The sequence below is a fragment of the Candoia aspera genome, chromosome 3 (genome assembly GCF_035149785.1).
Source record: "Candoia aspera isolate rCanAsp1 chromosome 3, rCanAsp1.hap2, whole genome shotgun sequence".
Lineage (NCBI taxonomy): Eukaryota > Metazoa > Chordata > Lepidosauria > Squamata > Boidae > Candoia > Candoia aspera.
The window spans coordinates 45,571,332-45,590,130 of record NC_086155.1 but is presented as its reverse complement, the minus strand read 5'-3'; the positions used below and the strand labels follow the sequence as shown (position 1 = coordinate 45,590,130).

General features: G+C 39.1%; 1 protein-coding gene across 7 annotated transcripts in view; it reads left to right on the top strand.

The window, feature by feature from the left end:
• Positions 1 to 18,799, top strand: part of NFASC (neurofascin) — a 199,322-nt gene that overhangs the window by 23,559 nt on the left and 156,964 nt on the right. Inside the window, exon 1 of one of the 7 annotated variants that reach the window (XM_063297526.1) lies at positions 14,096 to 14,436. The exons of the other annotated variants lie outside the window; for them this stretch is intronic. The gene's annotated coding sequence lies outside the window, so the exon portion shown is untranslated. Of the gene's footprint in view, positions 1 to 14,095; positions 14,437 to 18,799 lie in introns of those variants that run through there. 7 annotated transcript variants of the gene reach the window in all.

Genomic DNA, 18,799 nt, shown 5'->3' with positions numbered 1-18,799 from the left:
GAACTGCTCTACTTCAGCTTCTTCAGCATCTGTGGTTGGGGCGTATATTTGGATCACTGTGATGTTAGATGGCTTGCCCTGAATTCGAATTGAGATCATTCTGTCGTTTTTTGGATTGTATCCAAGCACAGCTTTAGCTACTTTACTATTAATTATGCAGGCTACTCCATTTCTTCTGTGGTCCTCTTGTCCACAGTAGTAGATCTGGTGGTCATTTGATGTGAAGTGGCCCATTCCAGTCCATTTCAGTTCACTGATGCCCAAAATGTCTATCTGTAATCTTGACATCTCACCAATAACCACATCCAATTTGCCCTGGCTCATAGATCTTACATTCCAGGTTCCAATGGTGTGTTGATCCTTAGAACATCGGATTCACCGTTCACCACCAGCACTGTTGGCCGCTAGCCGTCCTTTCGGCTTTGAGCTAGCTGCGTCATCACGTCTGGGGCTAGTTGAACTCATCCCCTGTTCCTCCCCAGTAGCATTTTGACCATCTTCCGACCTGGGGGCCTCATCTTCCGATGGTATACCGACATATCTCTGGTTGTACCGATCCATTTAGTCTTCACGGCAAGTATACTTGGGTGAGTTGCCATTACCTTCCCCAGGGATCGCATTTAGTCTGACCTCTCTGTCATGACCTTCCCGTCTTGGGTGGCCCTTCATGGTTTAGCTCATGGCATCATTGAGGTGCTCAAGCTCCAGCACCACGACAAGGTAACGCTTGGGGAGGAGAGGGGAATAGATCTACATGGGGATGGCTGCTATAGACCACTCCTCCCACTCTTGGATTGCTTTAGATTCTTGTTCCAGTTGGACTTTTTTATTTTTTACTCTTATTTATATTATTTATTATTGTAATTTTATATTGTGGATTTTATGATTGTTGTTTCAACTGATTACTGTAGACCGCCCAGAGTCCCCTGAAGGGAGGAGATGGGTGGGGACAAATTGAATGAATGAATGAATGAATGAATGAATGAATGAATGAATGAATGAATAAATAAATAAATAAATAAATAAATAAATAAATATTTGTCTTTTTGCTGTATACCACCCAGAGTCAAAGTGTTTGAGTTGGATGGCCCTATAAATCTGAATGAATGAATGAATGAATGAATGAATGAATAAATAGAGTGTTTAAGGTGATTAAGAGTGATTTTATATATACTAGCATATAACCACAATCTCATAAAGTAGCTCAGATTGCAGATCTGGGTGAAGTCATACGTTCATTGTGATCTGAAACAGGGACTTACTTCTTACCTCACAAACTTAACAGTAATGTGGAACCATGTTTATGAAGTAGACTCAATATGGGAAGTCCAAGCTGCTTCCATAAGAGGTGATTTTTTTCCCCTTTTGATAACTGTCTTTTTGAATTCTTGGCTTGTGGGAGCACTAACTACAACTCCAATTATGACAACACATTTTGTGATGCAGTGGTGCTCACCATCACTAGGCTGTGATCACAGTAGTTGGCCACAAACAGTTGTCAAAGATAACATCCTCTCCAAGTATCTTCTTAGCTCTGCCAATTGGAATTGGAGTCAGAAGCCATGGAACATGGGTTCTGTAGCTTCCTGCCAGTTCTTCTGGTCACCCAGCATGCAAGCAACCCTTTTTTATAAGGTAAGAGAAGACAACATCTCCGATAGATGTTGAAATGTTCCCCCCTATGCTTATGGTAAACAGTATATGAGGAAAAGTTATTCTGCATCAGTTGGCTGTCCCATGAACTCCAGCCAGATGGTGCAGGGCTATGTTTTTGGCATTCAGGAAAATGCTCCCTGTGCCTGTTCTACACTATGATTTAAGTCACCCAATTGCTAGATTCTGTTAATCCTCAATTTCTGGTAAAAATGTGCTTCTGTTATTTGATGTAACTTTAATATATATGCATCAGCACTTAGAAATGGATGCAAGTTTCCTTTCAAAAAGGTAAATACTACACAGTAGCTATAATAATATAGGAAAGAGAGTCCACAATCTTCTGGTAGCATGCAGCTCCTTGCACTTTCCCCACAGGATCACATCTCTGATATTTTTCAGCAAACTACTGGATTATAGCTACATAACTTTTCATTAAACAAATGAACAAGAAACAGAATGGGTACCTTAAGCCTTTAACAGGCTTAACACACACTTTTACTAACTCTCTCCTACACCGCAGAATCACCCCAAAAAGGGAACTGCACATTCTGAGTCTGCCTCTGTGGTGAGATCAACACATCCCTGACATGTCCCCTTATTAAGAATTATTTTTTAAAAAAAAGACTTGTGATAAGTGCCTGCCCTTGTTTTAAAAATAATTATTCTGATTATTTTTAAATGTATTACATTTAAAACCACAGCTGACATACTGTATAAGAGGTAAACTACCTCTGTTTCAGTTAATCACTGGAGTCTGGGAGACATTTTTTCCTTACTGCGTTCAAGCAACCATCGAAAATCAATGGAAGGAAGAGACGTTCAGAATCTAGAATTTATTTCTTGGCTCTAAAAATATGCTCTGCTTGCTTTTTGCTTAACATTTTATTCCTCTCCTTTGTTCCTTGCGTTGATACTGAGAGTCATTGCTTCAGATCTGTTCCCTCTCTGCAAATCTTCTATTGACCGATCTTTGTCTTTATAGTAATCGTTTTTTAGGACTAATCTATATATTGCTGTTAATAAGTGTTAGAGCTATCATTTGGAAAGAGACCTGCTCTCGGAGCCGGGCATGACATGCTTGAGACTCTTTATAGTATCATTTAGGATACTGTAAAAATGGCCCACAGCTCCTTCAGCAAGTGACAGCCAGTGCCACATGCAGTTCTCAAGTGGTAGATTGCCGACTCTAGCTTTAATCGATAACATCTTAAAATAGACATATATTTGTTATTTCTATATTATTACATGGTTTCTACTTCAATAATTTATTTTTCATTTCACACTTAACAATTTTTATTCCACCTTTATGTCCTGCCAGAAAAGCAGAGACTCCAGCACGGAAAGGATGCTTCAGATTTAGTTTCCTCTTGCTCCTGTATGAATTGTTACTCTAACATATGTGAAGTTGCCAGGTAGAAGGATAGTGAAGCTAGTGGCTGGGCTACTAGCCCATTGGATGGCTGCTTGTTGAATAACAGCTACACCTTTGAAATATTGTAGGGAGTACAGGTAGTCTTTGTTTAGCGACTGCGCTGTTTAGCAACCACTCAGTTACGACCATGATGAAGAAGTAACTTTATGACTAATCCTTACATGTATGACCTTCGCAGGTCTGCCATGAACTCAGCTTGTGCTCTTAGGAAGTCAATTGTCTCTGTTGAATACAGCATAAAATATCTTTCAAAGACTTAAAAGACATGAAAGCCATTGTGTTCTGATTCTTTTGACCCTAGCAGTGGCATTTAAATGTATGCCACTATTAAATAGGAAGGTTCTGCTTACTATACCTGGCTAATAGTGGGGCTTTCTTAAGACTGTGATGGAAGAGTGTGATGGGATGGGTTTGATGAAACAGGTGGAAAAGATACAGCATCCTCACTCTAGGAGGCACTAGGGTCCTTTGCAGCATGTGGAATAATATTAAGAATTATAAAGCCCAGAATTATATATTTTCTCCATGTATAGACTGTGAAATAGAACCTCTGTAAGCCTCCCACCCATCTCTCTCTCTTTTTCTCATTCTCCCTCCCTCCGCCTCTCTCTCTCTCAAATGCTAGAAAAGCCATGTCATGTATGGCAATGAAGAAGTTACAGAGCCAGACAGTGCCGGTTCTTCCACTTCATCTTTAAAAAGTAACAAAATGGCAGGACATTTAGAGGATATTTCTAAATTATTGTAGGTAGAGCTGGAAGTTTCATTATGCAAACAAGAAAATGTATTTTCTTTGCAAAGTACCTGGATTTCAGTTCGCAATTAAACCAAAGTTCTTCTCTTGGGATACAACAACCCCTTTTCTACGAGGCTTAGATAAGTGGCACTTTTTAAAATGACATTCTCGCCATACCTTACCAGATGATGAAAAGGGGGACAAGAACTGTCCCAACAAAATGAGCGTGCTTGTACTTTCTCTGCCCTTGCTCTGGAATATGCCTTAAGCTGCAGTCATCCCTGTGATGTCATAATCTTTCCAGTTCTTTTGCCATTGTGTTAGCATGCACTACACAGCTGAACTGGTGAGGCAGAAACCTTCTGTAGGTTCCAGTGTGTCAAGATTAATAACTGGGGAGGCAAGGGAAGCATTATTAAATGGAAGAGGAAGAAAGATTGATGGCTTGAGGGGCACCCATTAATCTTTTAAAGATAATTATGTGACTAAGGCTTCAGAGATAGTCATTAAGTTCTCCTAAACGGCTCACTAGATATCTCTTGCAAGAGCTGTCTTTACAGAATGGGATAATGGCTGCCTAGTCAAGTTCTTAATTTCTATAAGATTGCTATGAAATTAGAATCTTTATCAGTTTAGAAATTAGTCATAAGTGGAGGGGACTCCAGAGTTGTAAAAGTAGTCAGAGGTTGCCCTTTGCAACACTTCTATGGGGTGCTGTTGACTCCCTGCACTATCTTCAGGTTGGAAGCCATTAAAGAGCAGAAAGACATCTCTTCCAGGATAATCAGAAGTTAACAATTAATTTTAATGCTAATTGGACATTTGGTAAAAGACCTGGGCATTTTTGGACAGCTGCATTATCAGCCTTTGAGGGAGTCAATTAGGGCTACCAGAACTGAGCTGCAGGAAGCTTACCTATTTGCTGCTATTCAGGCCTTTGCCACCCAGATCTTGTAAATCTAGGGTTAGTAGAATGCAGAATTTTTTTAAGCTAAAAAATTGAAAGTTGGTGTGGTTCATGTTAGACTTTTGTGTTACTATTTTAAACATTTGGGGAAGTACTGCCACATTTTTTGCATGCAGATAATTCTGTTTTATTTGTATGACCTTGTCAGCAGTGCATACTGTAAAACATCTTGACTTTTCAGGCTAGGATTGTGTTGTTGCTGGCTTCCTGGTAGTAATATCTGTTCCATATTGTTCTGGGAAGCCTGTGCTCCTATTTCAGGCTGCACTGAGCAGATGGTCATTCCTACAAGTCGACCTCCAGCAAAGCATTTCTCATAGGGAGGCTAATAAGGAGGTCTCATCCTTCCTCCAGCATGGCCCAGGAGCCTCCTCATCCTTTTTTCTCACTTGCCTCCAGTGGGATAATGAGTGAGAAGTTGCAGGCAGATGGCCTGAAGGTGTGTGGAAGGTGCTAGAAAGAGATGAAAAGATTGGTAGGAAAGAAATATTTTCTACACAAAATCAGACGTAATTTATTTCAGTAATCATTATTTTGTGCCGTAACCTATCCCAATGTGTAAATGACTGGTCTAATTTGTAATTCTCTCAAATTGGCACCAAGAAAACTGATGCTGGTGTTTCATAATTTGAGATCTGTTCATCCCCGGGTCACTTGGGTGCCTGGTAATAAGAGTTATTAGAGTATTTTAATGTTCATCATATTTTTCTAGTCATACCCTTGAGATCTCTCACAAATGGCTTTCAGGACTCCCAAGTCAAAAGACAAAAAAGAATATTATTCTTCTACTGCACCAAGAACAGAACAGCAGCGGAAAACTTCAGGTTCCATCCAGATACGGGACCACCTGCTGGCTAATGTGTGCAGCGTCGCTGTCAGGCACATCCACTTACCTCTTGTGGGTTTCTCATCCCTCTCATTGCTGGAGCTCTTCTGTCATTTTGAAAGTGGAGGGGGAGAACAAGGACAAGTACATTTGTTTCTTCACATGCTCTCATTATTTTCCACTCTCTTGGCTGGAGAGGGGCTGTACATAATGGAGAATTTCTTCTCTCCATGGAAAGCAATTTGGGGAGAAGTGCAGGTGAAGCCCATCCCTGCTTCTTCTCACGTGCAGAGCTTATGCATTTTCAAAATGACTAAGAAATGATTGCAATATAGGGGAATTGTGCTGAGGTCTACTGATGACTTACTTGTTTCCACTTTACCATTTTAATTAAACTGAACACTTTTATTGAAGGTAAAAATACTACAGTGTGTGCTTACCACAATGGGTGCCCCCTTTATTATTATTTGCATTAGAAAGAATCCTCCTGTAATGCTTACTAAAATGTTGATTGTATGGACTTGACCTCTCAATGCATCTGATAAATTGGGAGCATTTAAATAAAGGCACTCGCTTTAATTGTATTGGGTACCATTGCTCCAAGATTAAAATGTCACATGTGACTGAATGTGCTTTTCCACAATCAATAATTTTGCAGTTCTTTTTCCAGCCTCTTGTTGGTTTCCATAGATACAGATGAGAAGTGACAGGTTCTCGCAGTCTGCATTGACCCTGTTCTAACCTTTTGCTCCTGGACTTCCTTACTGGAGAATATGCTTATGCTGCTGTTTGTACTTCCTCTACTCTCAGCCCTTCCTATCATGTTTTAGTGGTGGAACCTTTCATTAGATTCTAAAGAGGACAGAACTGTGCTTCCTTGATTCTGTTTCTTTGCTGCAGTAACTTTACTGGTTTATCTGACTTCTTTGGCATGAATACTTTGGTGATGTTCAGATAGTGAAAAGCAGGACTGTAATGATTTGATGCTGATACTTTAATGGATATTTTGTAATGGAAGAGTAACATTAGGATGGTGTTTTTATTGTTAATATATTTTTAAATTTTTGTCAAAAGGGCACAATTCTATTTGCTATGTTCGCCATGACAATTATTATATTGCCCTCTAAGAAGATCAGTGAGGAGAATTACAACCTTTCTCTCCATTTCCAGATTGGAAAAGGAATGGGAATGGTGCTGAAAGTACCGTGAAGTGAAAGAACCAAGCCATACCTTGCCCCATTTCATCTCTGAACTGAAGATAAAAGTTGGGCTTGTGTTTCACAGTGGGCTGCCAGGTCATTTCAAAACAAGGTCCAGACTTCTTTGTTCTCTTTGGAATGAAAGGCTGGAATTTGCCATTTTGACTCTGGACTGGTAAACCACTTCAAATTGGACTACACAACTGGGATTGTCTCTGACCTTAGAGGGAGGTGAAGTTTGAGGTTGAAAACAAGGAAATGTGCAGCATCCTGGTTCAGTTAAAATAGTGGTAAATCCTTCAGTCCCCACAAATCAAAAATTTAATGAGACTCACTATGCTATCTTATTGCAATAATTAGTAAAACCTATTCAGTAAAAAACACATGAAATTCTAAGAAGGGATTCAAGAACCAAGTACCTCTGAACAGATAAACTGTATAATAGGATAATTCCCAAGGGTTCTACTGCTAGTCTCTTTGGCATTCAAGATTGAAAAGGACAACTATCCAATTTCTGAAGCTTTTGGGCTGGAGAGTTCAAAGAATCTTTGCCTAAATCAAAAAGAAGTTAATCAAGTGGAATTTGCTCCACTGAATTTCTTGGCTTACTTTGTGAATCATGTGTATAATTATTTTTTTCCAAGATAGATTGGTGCAGTGCTTTCCAGAATATATTGTATAGGAAAGCAAAAAGTTACCAGGAAGGTCAAGGTGTTTCCTGATTCTATGATTATCATGCCTAACTCCTCCAAGAAAATACAATATTTAGGAAGCTGTTGTTTTCCTTCCTCTGTTCTTATGATCTATGCTTAGGCATAGACTGTTGCTTCTAAGTTTCCCTGCCTCACTACCTCTATCTTACTAGATGGATTTATTATGGTATTAAGCCACAGTCTGTTTGGTTTGGTTTGGGATAATGTTTGCCACTGTGGTTTATAAAGCACAGTTTATGGTTTAGCTTGTTTTGTGAACCAAAATACTGGTTAAAATGCATCACATTAATCCAAAATGTGGCTTGTTTTGTTTTTATTTAGCCATCTAGTTATGGCCTATCCATCAAACTATGAGTAAGCAAATAATGACTTAGTATAATGTGTGAACTAACTCACATTAATGGGGGAACAAGGTTTATGGACTTTAGTAGTTGTGTGGAAGGCAAAATTTCAGCAGATGCATCTTATATGATGAGTTACAGCTGCTGAAAATGTCCTCTTCCATGTAATTATGCAGACCTTGTCTCCTCGTCTAAATCTGGCCATCCTCATTAGCATGCACATAATTTTTGTCAATCCATTTGATGTTCCTTCTAAGACCATGGTATGAATGCCAATGTAAGAGTAACAGACAGTGGAATTCAGAGTGGTAACTGCAATTACTCAATTTCAAGATATCGAGCGTAATCAAGTTCCTTAAAAATTATCTAAAAATTAAGGCAACAGCACTTATGTGAGAGTAAATCCAACTGAATTGAATTTGGCTGATCTCTGGATAAGCATATATAAAATTTCATTGCATGATCCGTTTCATAACTATGGTCATTGTATCAATGCAAGCTATTCTTACACTGAACTGAAGAACAAGTAATGAATGCATCTCCTAAGTTATGATTAACTTCCCAATAATTTTGTAATGTTTGAATTCTTGCCAGTACACTGCATGGTAGGTGGGCAACAATATGTTGGCTTGCAAGATAATCTCTAAATCAGAAATCCTAGTTTGAATAGAATAGTGTTAGTATGCTTGGGTAAAACTGGGCTTTGGCTGTGCTTGTGGCATACTGCCATTAGCATGTGGCATGGGTATGACTAAAGCTGGTAACCTAGTCTGTACTGTACTGGATGAGAGGGCTAAAATGTATATCAGACAGTATAAATTGGAGTCTTCTAGGTTGTTCTGGCTGTACATTATAGTAGGAATGGTGATAGTTAGATGTTATACTCCAGTGAATATTGCTAATGGAAGAATCAGAGATGATTTTGGGGGAAAGTTGTGCAACATTCAGAATGAATGTGATCCATGAATTTTGCCACTATGATGTGGCAAAAAATATTCTGTTAGATGATATAAATAGATAGGTGGGAAGGAGACAGGATTACAGAAAAAGTGATTGGCCTTTTGGCCACCTTAGAGAAATTTGAAATGATGACTATTTGATGGGTATCTGCTTAGACAAAGGGCTGCCCTGAATACATCAATTAATTAAGCCTGTTCATATATATAATCCATCAAGGAAATACTGATTTGATTGTTTATGATGAAACATTGAAAGGAAGTAGAGAAAGGTGAGGGGAGGTCATTCATTCAGTCATTCATTCTGTAATATCTGTGCCATTACAATGGGAATGACTTTAAGCAGTTTACAAATTCTCATAATACCAGAACAAAAATAACATAAATAACACTTCAGTATTCAATAAATACCTCATAATAAACCCATATTATACCTGGAGCCCTTATTTCATCCCTAGGGCAGATTTCTAATTATTTTCATAGAACTCTCAGTCCCAAAGGCTCTGTGGAAAAGCCAGGTTGAACCTTTCTTCCTTTCTTCCAAATTTATATCTCACCACAGTGTCATGACTCTATGCAGTATTTTTTGTTTTATCCGTTCAATCGTATCCAATTCTTGGATACTGCCTGGACAAGTCCCTGCAGTTTTCTTGGCAAGGTTTTTCAGAAGTGGTTTGCCATTGCCTCCTTCCTAGGGCTGAGAGAAAGTGATTGGACCAAGGTCACCCAGCTGGCTTTGTGCCTAAGGTGCGACTGGAACTCACAGTCTCCCGATTTCTAACCTGATGCCTTAACCACTACACCAAACTGGATCTCTGTGTATATACATATACAGTATACAAGCTGTGAAAAGAAAAAAATTAAAGTATCTACATTAAGGTTAAAATACAAACAACATAAAGAGAGAGAGAAAAATGACAACTGCATATACCATAACAGTAAAAGATGGTTCAGTTAAGTGAAAATCCCTAGAATGCTCTCCGGAAAAGTTATCTTTTTAATAACTGTATGGAAGCTCTCTTCCATCAAGGAGGGTGTTAGCGTGACTCCATGGGAAGACCATTCCACAACATCTTGCAACAGCTAGGATGAGCAGAAGTCCAAACTATATGTGGTAGAGGATAATCTAGATAGCACTTTATCCACTTCCTCTGAGGTCACATGCCCAAAGGAGTTCTACATAACATGGCAAGATAATGTCCTAGTCATCACCAAAGATTCTTCCCACAAGGAGTCAGGACTTTGGTTTGTCAGACCGGAGACCCGCTCCAGCAGTCTAGGGCAGGATCCCACTGGGCAACAGACTGACTGGTACACAGTAGGATCATAGTCCTGAGTGAATAGGAATACTATTGTTTGCAGTGTTGGTTTTAGGTGGCAGGACTTCACAGCGTAATTCACAGTGTGTATTTTGTGGTATGAATATTGGAGATGCTGAGGGAATAGCACGATATTGGACTTGGGGTGTTTATTCGCATGCTGTTGCATGATGTTATTACATGTCCATGGATGGATGTACAAAACTCATCTCCAAGGAACAATACTACAAACCATTAACATATGAGTGAATATGGTAGTGTTGTATTTTGGGGGGCTAACAAGGAAACCAGATTTGAAATATTTGGGGAGGCTAACCAGATTTGAAATATTAATATTTACTAGTGGTGCGAAAACAAATACGAATCTCAGGTTTGGTGGGAGGAAAAAACAACACTCGATAATACAAAACTTTGCCAATGTTTTTCAGGAGAAACTTGGCTATCTATCTATCTATCTATCTATCTATCTATCTATCTATCTATCTATCTATCTATCATCTATCTCCTTCAAGTCAGTCCTGAATCCTGGCAACTGCCTGGACTAGTCCCTGCAGTTTTCTTGGCAAGGTTGTCAGAAGTGGTTTGCCATTACATACCTTCTTCCTAGGCCTGAGAGAGCTTCATGCCTAAGGTGGAACTAGAACTCACAGTCTCTAGCCTGGTGCTTTAACCACTAAACCAAACGGCATGCCTTATCCATCATATTTCCTCCTATCCCCAATAGCATTTCATTTGCTGGATAGATGTGGGGAGAGTCAAAATGACAGATAAAATGAGGTAGTTGTGGATAAATTCAAACCTCTCAAGTTTGGAAAACTGGGACAATTGAAAGGAAAGTCTCCAATAATTCTAAAAGAGCCTTGGGAAGATCCAGCCCATTACAAATTTCATCACTAACTTCAGCATTAGTGTCTTTTTTTTAAAAAAAAGGGTCAATACACAAATGTTTAACCATTTGAAAAGTAGCCAACTATATCGGGGGTGGGGGAGCAATTCTGTTTGGGCTACGTGTCCCTGCTGTGAAGCCATCATCCTTTCATTACCTCTTAATGCCATCACTATTCCGTATGGCTATCTGGGTTAACCCCTTAGCCAACTTGGCTGTACAAATATCCTGGGGCTGGAGCACTGCAAACCTCTCAAAATATTCCCCAGTCAGTATTGCCAGCAATGCAGTAAGTGAATCAGCAGAACAGCTACAGCACCGAGAAGCATTGCAAAGGAGGCTGGTGAGTCGTTTTCTATATGACCTTGTCCAGGATCTTTTGGCATTCAGTACTCTGGTTGATAGGATTGGACTAAAGGTTGAAAAACTTATTTCTTTAGAACTGTTTTGGAAAACTCTGGGATGCCCATCTCTGGGCAGCCAACTTCCTGGACAAGAGAATAAGCTATTTTGGTTCTATGTTGGAGATAAAGAACCAGCATCACAGTGTGGCTGTTTTACAATGATTTCATAGTATGGAAATCAGTGGTAAATAATAGGTTCATTGTACGGTAGAAGGCTGTGAGCAATTGCCTGAAAAGGGAGTCATGTATTTGGTTGGACTGAAAACCAGTTTTACCAAAGAGCAAAAAGCAAAACTAATTAAAGAAAACATGGAAATAGCTTCAGTCTGAAAGTCTTCTGAAGTTTAAAGAGTTTCATGCTACTTGTTTTGTTCTGCAGCCTCTGTACAAATACACAAAACCTAGAGATCTGTAAATAAGCAGCTTATTGTAAAAATGAATTCCCATTGTGCATAGGCCATATAAGGGTTGCTTTGGACATCCTTCCACTCAAGACAGGGAGACCATGATGTAATCTCTCCTCATCCTGGTTTTAATTCAAATTTCCATAGATGATACAACTCGTATTTCAGCTTGTGATTGTTTGGCACTGGAGATGAAAGATTTAAGGTTCTCAGTTCCTGGCCACTACACAAATGGCAATTATTTCAAAGTTTAAAACATTAATAGCAATAAAGTCATGGCTACTTTGTTTGTTTGTTTGTTTTGTGGATCCAACATAGTCATCTGAACAATTAGTCTTAAGCATTCTTTTGGAAATGATAGTGTTCGCAGTAACGCTTGTTAGTGTGAAAAACATTTTATGCTTTTTCGTGTTTGTTTGCTATCAAAGAATTATTTTAAAAAGGTATGGCTAGGCACCATCTAAGCTGAGAAGATTGCCACCAGCATAGGAATCAAACTTCAGACTCAGCTCTAATGATAGAGCACATCCTAGTTCCAGCTTTAATCCTGGGCCATGTATCAGTCAGTGTTGACAGTATTGAGCTACATTAAGCAATGCTGGATTGGGTTCAAACATTGCACTGAGCCATGGATTATACACTATGACATGATAAGCCAGGGGCAAACAATTTTTGCTGTGCTGGGGAACATCCTTAGCATGCTCAGGCAAGGGTAAAATTAAATGCTATCCTTTTCAATTACACTTAAATTTAATTCAAGTTATGTAAATATTGTGGAGTCCGTGATACTCTCTAAGCCTTGTTTTTTTCTTGCAGACATTTCATTGCCAGACTAGGCAGGATCTTCAGTGCAAAAAGTTAAATATACTTACTATTAAAGTTTAATATACTCACTATACTATAAATGTACTTACTATGATTACTCTTCAATTACTGTATGTGTTCTGACACATTAACATCTACAATTGTTGGTAGCTTTTAGAGGTTCCAAGGGCTGCATCTAAGGCTTTGAGGGGCATATGTGGCTCTCCACCTCAGTTTTTGCACCTCAGCATCAACTCCAAAACCATTCAAGTCACAATACTGTACATCATAACACAATGTATGAACCAAAATAGTATATGGCAGCTTTCAGTATTAAAATACAGTATTCAGTATTGCTTGCTCCTTTGATGAATTGACAGTCCCTCTCAGTTTCCCTAGAAATGACCCTTGACTTTGATGTATTTCTAGAAGAACAAACTCCTCCTCCTCCTTGTCCTGTAAACAAAATAAATTCCAGGGCGTTCAGTAACAGAGGAACAAATCCATGGCAGGATGCCACATGTCAGAATGTGGTATCAGGGATGTGGAATTATATTAATAATAAACAGCAGCTGCCTAATTGGAGACACGCAGAGACCAATAGGAAAGCATCTTATTGTAGCCCAATCCAGCAGGTCTGTTTCCTGGGCTGGGAGGGCATAGAAAAAGCAAAACAGTATGACGATAATTAGCTAGTTGAATGTCCACTCAAATATAGGCTTGAGCTCCTGGTAGAAAGTTTAGGATAGAGAGACACAATATGAGGCCTCCAGGACTACATTCAATCTCCCTAAAGCCTTGGCTTACTCTTATTAACTGTTCAATTAAATTTAAATAAAATCCAATCAAGTTCATCCTGGCTTCATGCTGGGTGCCTTGCTCCTTCCCACTTTTGAGAGTGCAAGCCCTGGCATACCCATTAAAGTCTCTGCGCCATGTGGGGCCTGGAAAAAGTTCTACCCATCTCTCTTCTGAGTTGTGGAAACTTACAACGCTTGAGTCCGTGCTGCCTGGCAAAGGCGAAAGGACTATATTTTCATGCACGCTTTTGATTCTGAGAAGCTGGCCTGAGAGAGATGAGAACGAGAGCATCATTCCTCTTTTCACTTGGACCTCCTCTTAACCTCTCATTGTGATTTTTTTGTTGTTTCACAAGCAGAATTGGTACCAAAAGAGACAGCATCTTTGGGAGCAACAGAACACAGGGCTGTCATACAAGGGCCTGGGACTCGCACTGTGCAGAACATGGGGCCTGTCCCTGGCTGGCACTCTGAGCTGTTTTCAGCAGCTTCGGGGAGAAGCATAGAGTGGGCAGTGTCTGGGACTACAGCTCCTGCATTATTCACGAGGGGAATCCACAGAGAGGGGAGGGAGGAGGACTAAACAAGAAGAGAGTGGAGCAGCGTGGCGGCGTGTGCTCTCCCATTTGCTGTGGCTTGGTGGGCTTGAGATAATGAGCCTCTGTGTAAGCCACAGAGGAGGAGGGCTGGCCCGCGAAGGGTAATTTTTCTGCAGCGGTGAGATGACATCTATCTTTTGACCCTGGAAAAAGGTCTGCTCACTATTCTCAGCTGTAGAAGGCCAGAGGTCTGCTCCCTTGGAAACAGTTTTTTGCACCCAGCTGAGAAACTTGGATGTTTCCTGGATCTTTGCAGCTATGACTGAAAAATTCCTGGCCTTGCATGGAGGACTTTCTCATTTGAGATAGAGGTGACTGAAAGACGATTGAACACCAGCCCTGGAGGGGGAGGGAGAGAGAAGGGAAAATTGCTTAAGTGTGAAGGGTGACAAAGGTAGGCCTGCTTGCTTATTTCATACTGATAGAGGAACGCAATGGGCTGGAGTAGTCATTATAAATTGAAAAGATGGAGTCATGCGAGTGTATAGCTGTATGGTGAAATCTCTCTATGCCATAATCCTTGGTATAGTGGCAGTGGAATACAGAGTCAAGCCGTCTGGTCCTGTCTAAGAAAACAACAGCTCTGGGCTTTGCTTGTGTAACAACAGATTTAGCATTCCTAAAGACTGGCAGATCTGTTTTTTGTACCATATCCCCATTTTACCTTCCCAACTTCTTTTGCAGTTTCTGAGCATTGCATTCTGCTTAGGCACTGAAAACAGCACCAGTTTATCTGTGTCTCCCTCCCTCATGTCCTTGTCCTTACCACCACCACCCCTTTTGATTTATTGAATGTCTCACAGTCCATGGAGGCTTCGCATCCATCTATTTTAATTCCAAGCAATTTAAACAGATGGGAGTGAAAGACATTGGGCTTTTCATCTCAGCTTATGGAAAACAAACAATTTCCAAATGAGCAAGTTCTTGGGGTGTTTTGATTTTCAAGTCATGGAATGAAAATACATTTTCAAAGGAACCCAGCTAATGATTAATACAGGATACTGACTGAAGAGATTTGAACTTTGGAACTGAAATGCTGGAAGCTCTCTTCTCCATTTGTAATATAGAGGGTGATATGATCAGTTTTTAAAAAAAAATATCCAGAAATGGATTTTCCTTTAAAAAGAAACCTTTGAATTGAGTTCCAAATACTATAGCCTTCTTAAAATTCCTTATATAATATGTACTTTTGCTTGTGCAAATTTAACTAGCCTTTCTTCTCTAGCATCTTTGTATTTTGCTCGTTTGTAGTCCCCAATTTTTAGAAATTGTCTACTTTTGATTTTATTTGTTTTCCCCTATTATTATTAGGTGCTGTGAGCTTTTTAAAAGAAAACTGGGTCAGGTCAAATGAACCAGAATTTCTAAATGTGGGGACATTTATTTCAATGCAGGTTCTAGGGTGGAACATTTTCCGTTTCTAAAATGGTATTGGTTCGTAAAATAAATTAGTAATGTAATGAATGAAAAGGAGTCAATTTTAAAGTATTTTATTCAGGGCACTGTCTTTCCCTGACTAAAATACTTTAAAGAAGTCAAATCACACTTACATGACTTACTCTTTAAATTAAAAGACACAGTGTCTTACTTTGAGTGTCTTCATTTAAAAATAAATTAAAACTATTAATGAAGTAACATTTTGTATTTATTGTTTGAATGTTCCATTTAATCCTTATTTGTTTTAATAGTTAAGTTTTTAGATCAAGTTCTTTTACTGTTATACAAATAAAACTTCTTTTAAAATGTTGAGATTTATACAAGACAAAGAGAAAGGAATAAGAGAATTTCCTAGAAAAAGTTCCATCAAAATTTTATGATTCAAAATATTTTAGAAAATCAACCTCATTCAATGGGATCAAATTTTAAGACCTAAAGTAGAAGTGAGTTGGGATGTCATGCCTCTCTTCATGTTCACATAAGCCAAATTACATGTGTTCAGAAACTGTACTGTTTCTCAGATGGACTATGAAGTTAGGCGTAGCTTGGTTCTGCATACCTTGGAACTGCTATAGTGTTAATGTAGGAATTTAAACAATAAATCATAACAGGAGTGCCCTCTATTTGCATGTTTATATAATCATCTCTCTAACAGGACATGATGCAGTGGGGTAGCCTACAATTGTTTCCCCAAGTTTCTTCAATATTAATCTCCAGGTTAACTGCTATATTGCTATTTTAGCATTTGATGACACTAGTGATCATATGTATAATATATAGGTAAAATTTAAAATTCTTGTATTATACTGCTGCATAGATTTGTTCTGTCCTTGAACTATAATATCTCCTATAAATACACACAGATAATTAAATGCCAAAAATGATTTTCTTTAAAGGGATCTGAACTTGAGTGTATGAAATTGTCAAGTAATTTCAATATAAGCTTCAGGGGTTTAATTTTAAAATTAGAAGAAACAGGGTCCAACTCTTTACCTGCAAACTAAAGACCTCTCAAAATCCACTGTTTCACGGTTACGGCTGATATTTTAATTTCACTATAGAAGAAGAATAGATAGGGGAAGGGGATTGTCCTGACAAGCAGGAACCACACCGAGACGAGGAATATGTCTCTAGTGTTTTATTACTGCTACATGAGACAGAAAATCCTAACAAACTGAAGAAGTGTGGGAAAAACCCAGACAGATAAACCCCAAAAGTTAAGGCGGGTCTGTTCTGTGTCTCTCTGAATGACAGCTCAAATTCTCGCTACTACACATGCATTTTCCCCCCTGGATAGGGGCCCCCTCCTGCTCACCATCAGTGCTCATGACAAGGATGAGGCAAATGGCAACAGCTGATGTGATTTTATTTTGAGGACTGTTTGCCACATCTAGAAACAGAAAAAGGATACTTTAAATTTCCCAGTTACCTGAGTGAGTCCAAATTAATTTGGATGGTGGGAGATCACAAATAATTCAGTCCCACCAGGACTGTACCATTTCAAAAATAGAAGGGAGGAAAAGTATTTCTATGTCTTCTCCCATCAAAGGCTCTGTGAAAGAAAATCTAGGTCATCAGTTGATAATGTTAGGCAATAATAATTCCTGTCTTAGTTTTTCACAGGTAGGAATTTAGACGTGAAAGTTCAATAGCTGAACATCTTCCCCTCTCAGTTGCTTTATGGAATGCTAAAATCCCACTAAATTAGCTTTCAGATATATTTGCCACAGAAATCATGAACTTCACAAGTTGCATGCATTAAAACATATTTCTGGGCAGCAGTAGTTTTGGAGTATTTATTTTATATGACTACAGTAGAGAGAAAGCATGAACTCTTAGTACTTCAGTAAAAGAAGCATAAATAAGTGAAAACATGCTTGTTTCCTTGCCAGTTTCATAAATGAACCATTCATGTGTAAATGTAGCAGGAAAGGAAATGGGATTTTCATAAGGTGTTAATAAGATGTACTGATTGTACCACTGGGATCGGAGGTGGCATGTGTGCATTTCATAAATTAATAGAAAAAAACCCTTGGCTGTTAATTACAATTCCAGCAATTCATTGCTAGAGTTGTACCCTATTAGCCACTGCAGGGTGCAGTAACTCAAAGATCAGGTGCTAGTTTGAGGGATAAGGGATAGCTGTAACTCTTGAGGGGGACTTCCAATACCCCATGAGAATACTTTTGTAGTTTGAATTGGAAGGAAGATTTCTTCAAAACCCCTTTAACTCAGTCTGAGTCTTGCTGATCCATGAGATGTATGATTACTGTAGAATCATAGGCTTAATTAAGAACATGGCTGCTTCTCAGTAAGGAAAAACAGCGTCTCACAAGGAATGTTAACACCTGACGAGTTGTATGTTCTGTACACTGGTTTCTTGCCTTCAAACTTAGAATATAATTTACTCATGCCCAACTGTACTTAACAGTTGTGAATGCGATCAAGTTCCATCTCAATCCATACAGCCAGTCAGATGCTTTTGAATACCCATAAGCAAAGCAAGGATTGTTCTTATTTTGGTCCCAGCACACTTTTGATAACACATAATCTGGAAAGGTTTTTAGCTATAGTGGTAAATGTTGCAGATAGGAATGTGGGGGGGGGGCGGTTCAATGCGAGTTGGAATGTTGAAAGCAGTGTTGAAAGATTGTGAAACAAGCCCTGTCCCATTTGTGTGGCATGATGTGGCATGCAGGTATGAACAGGTGGATTTGTGCTACAGCAATACTGGTGATGCTTTTTGTCATTTTAATAAAAGCAGCAAGATCCTGCCAGCAGCACTATTAAATAATCTGAGGAGACAAGATCAGAGAATCTGACATATCCCTAGGAAGGGTTATTTTCTTCTAGGCATGTGATCCTCTGTTGAAGTATACTAGACTCCATAGCAGTAACCATCTATTCTTCTTAAAGCTATTGTGTCTTCTACAGGAAGACATCAAGATCTTTTAAGAATTCAGTATTGGATATCTAGTTCATCATCTAGTTTTTCTTTGGCAGCTTTCCACAACGTGAAAGATGCATTTGTGTATTTGTGTTTATACATTTGTTCATTAAATTTAAACTGAATACATTCATTTATTTCATTAAATTACCACATGCCTTGGATCTATGAGTTGCCAAAGATCCATCAGAGTGCATTCTTGCATTCATTATGCAGCATATTTTCCCTCCCAGGGATAGGGGAACTGCTGTCTTCCAAATATTTGGACTATAACTGCTATCAGCACCAGCCAGCTTGGCCACTGGCATGGGAGTTATACTCTAAAAGAGTTACCAGCTATGCTCTGGATACCTTTAAATTGGTGGCTTTCATG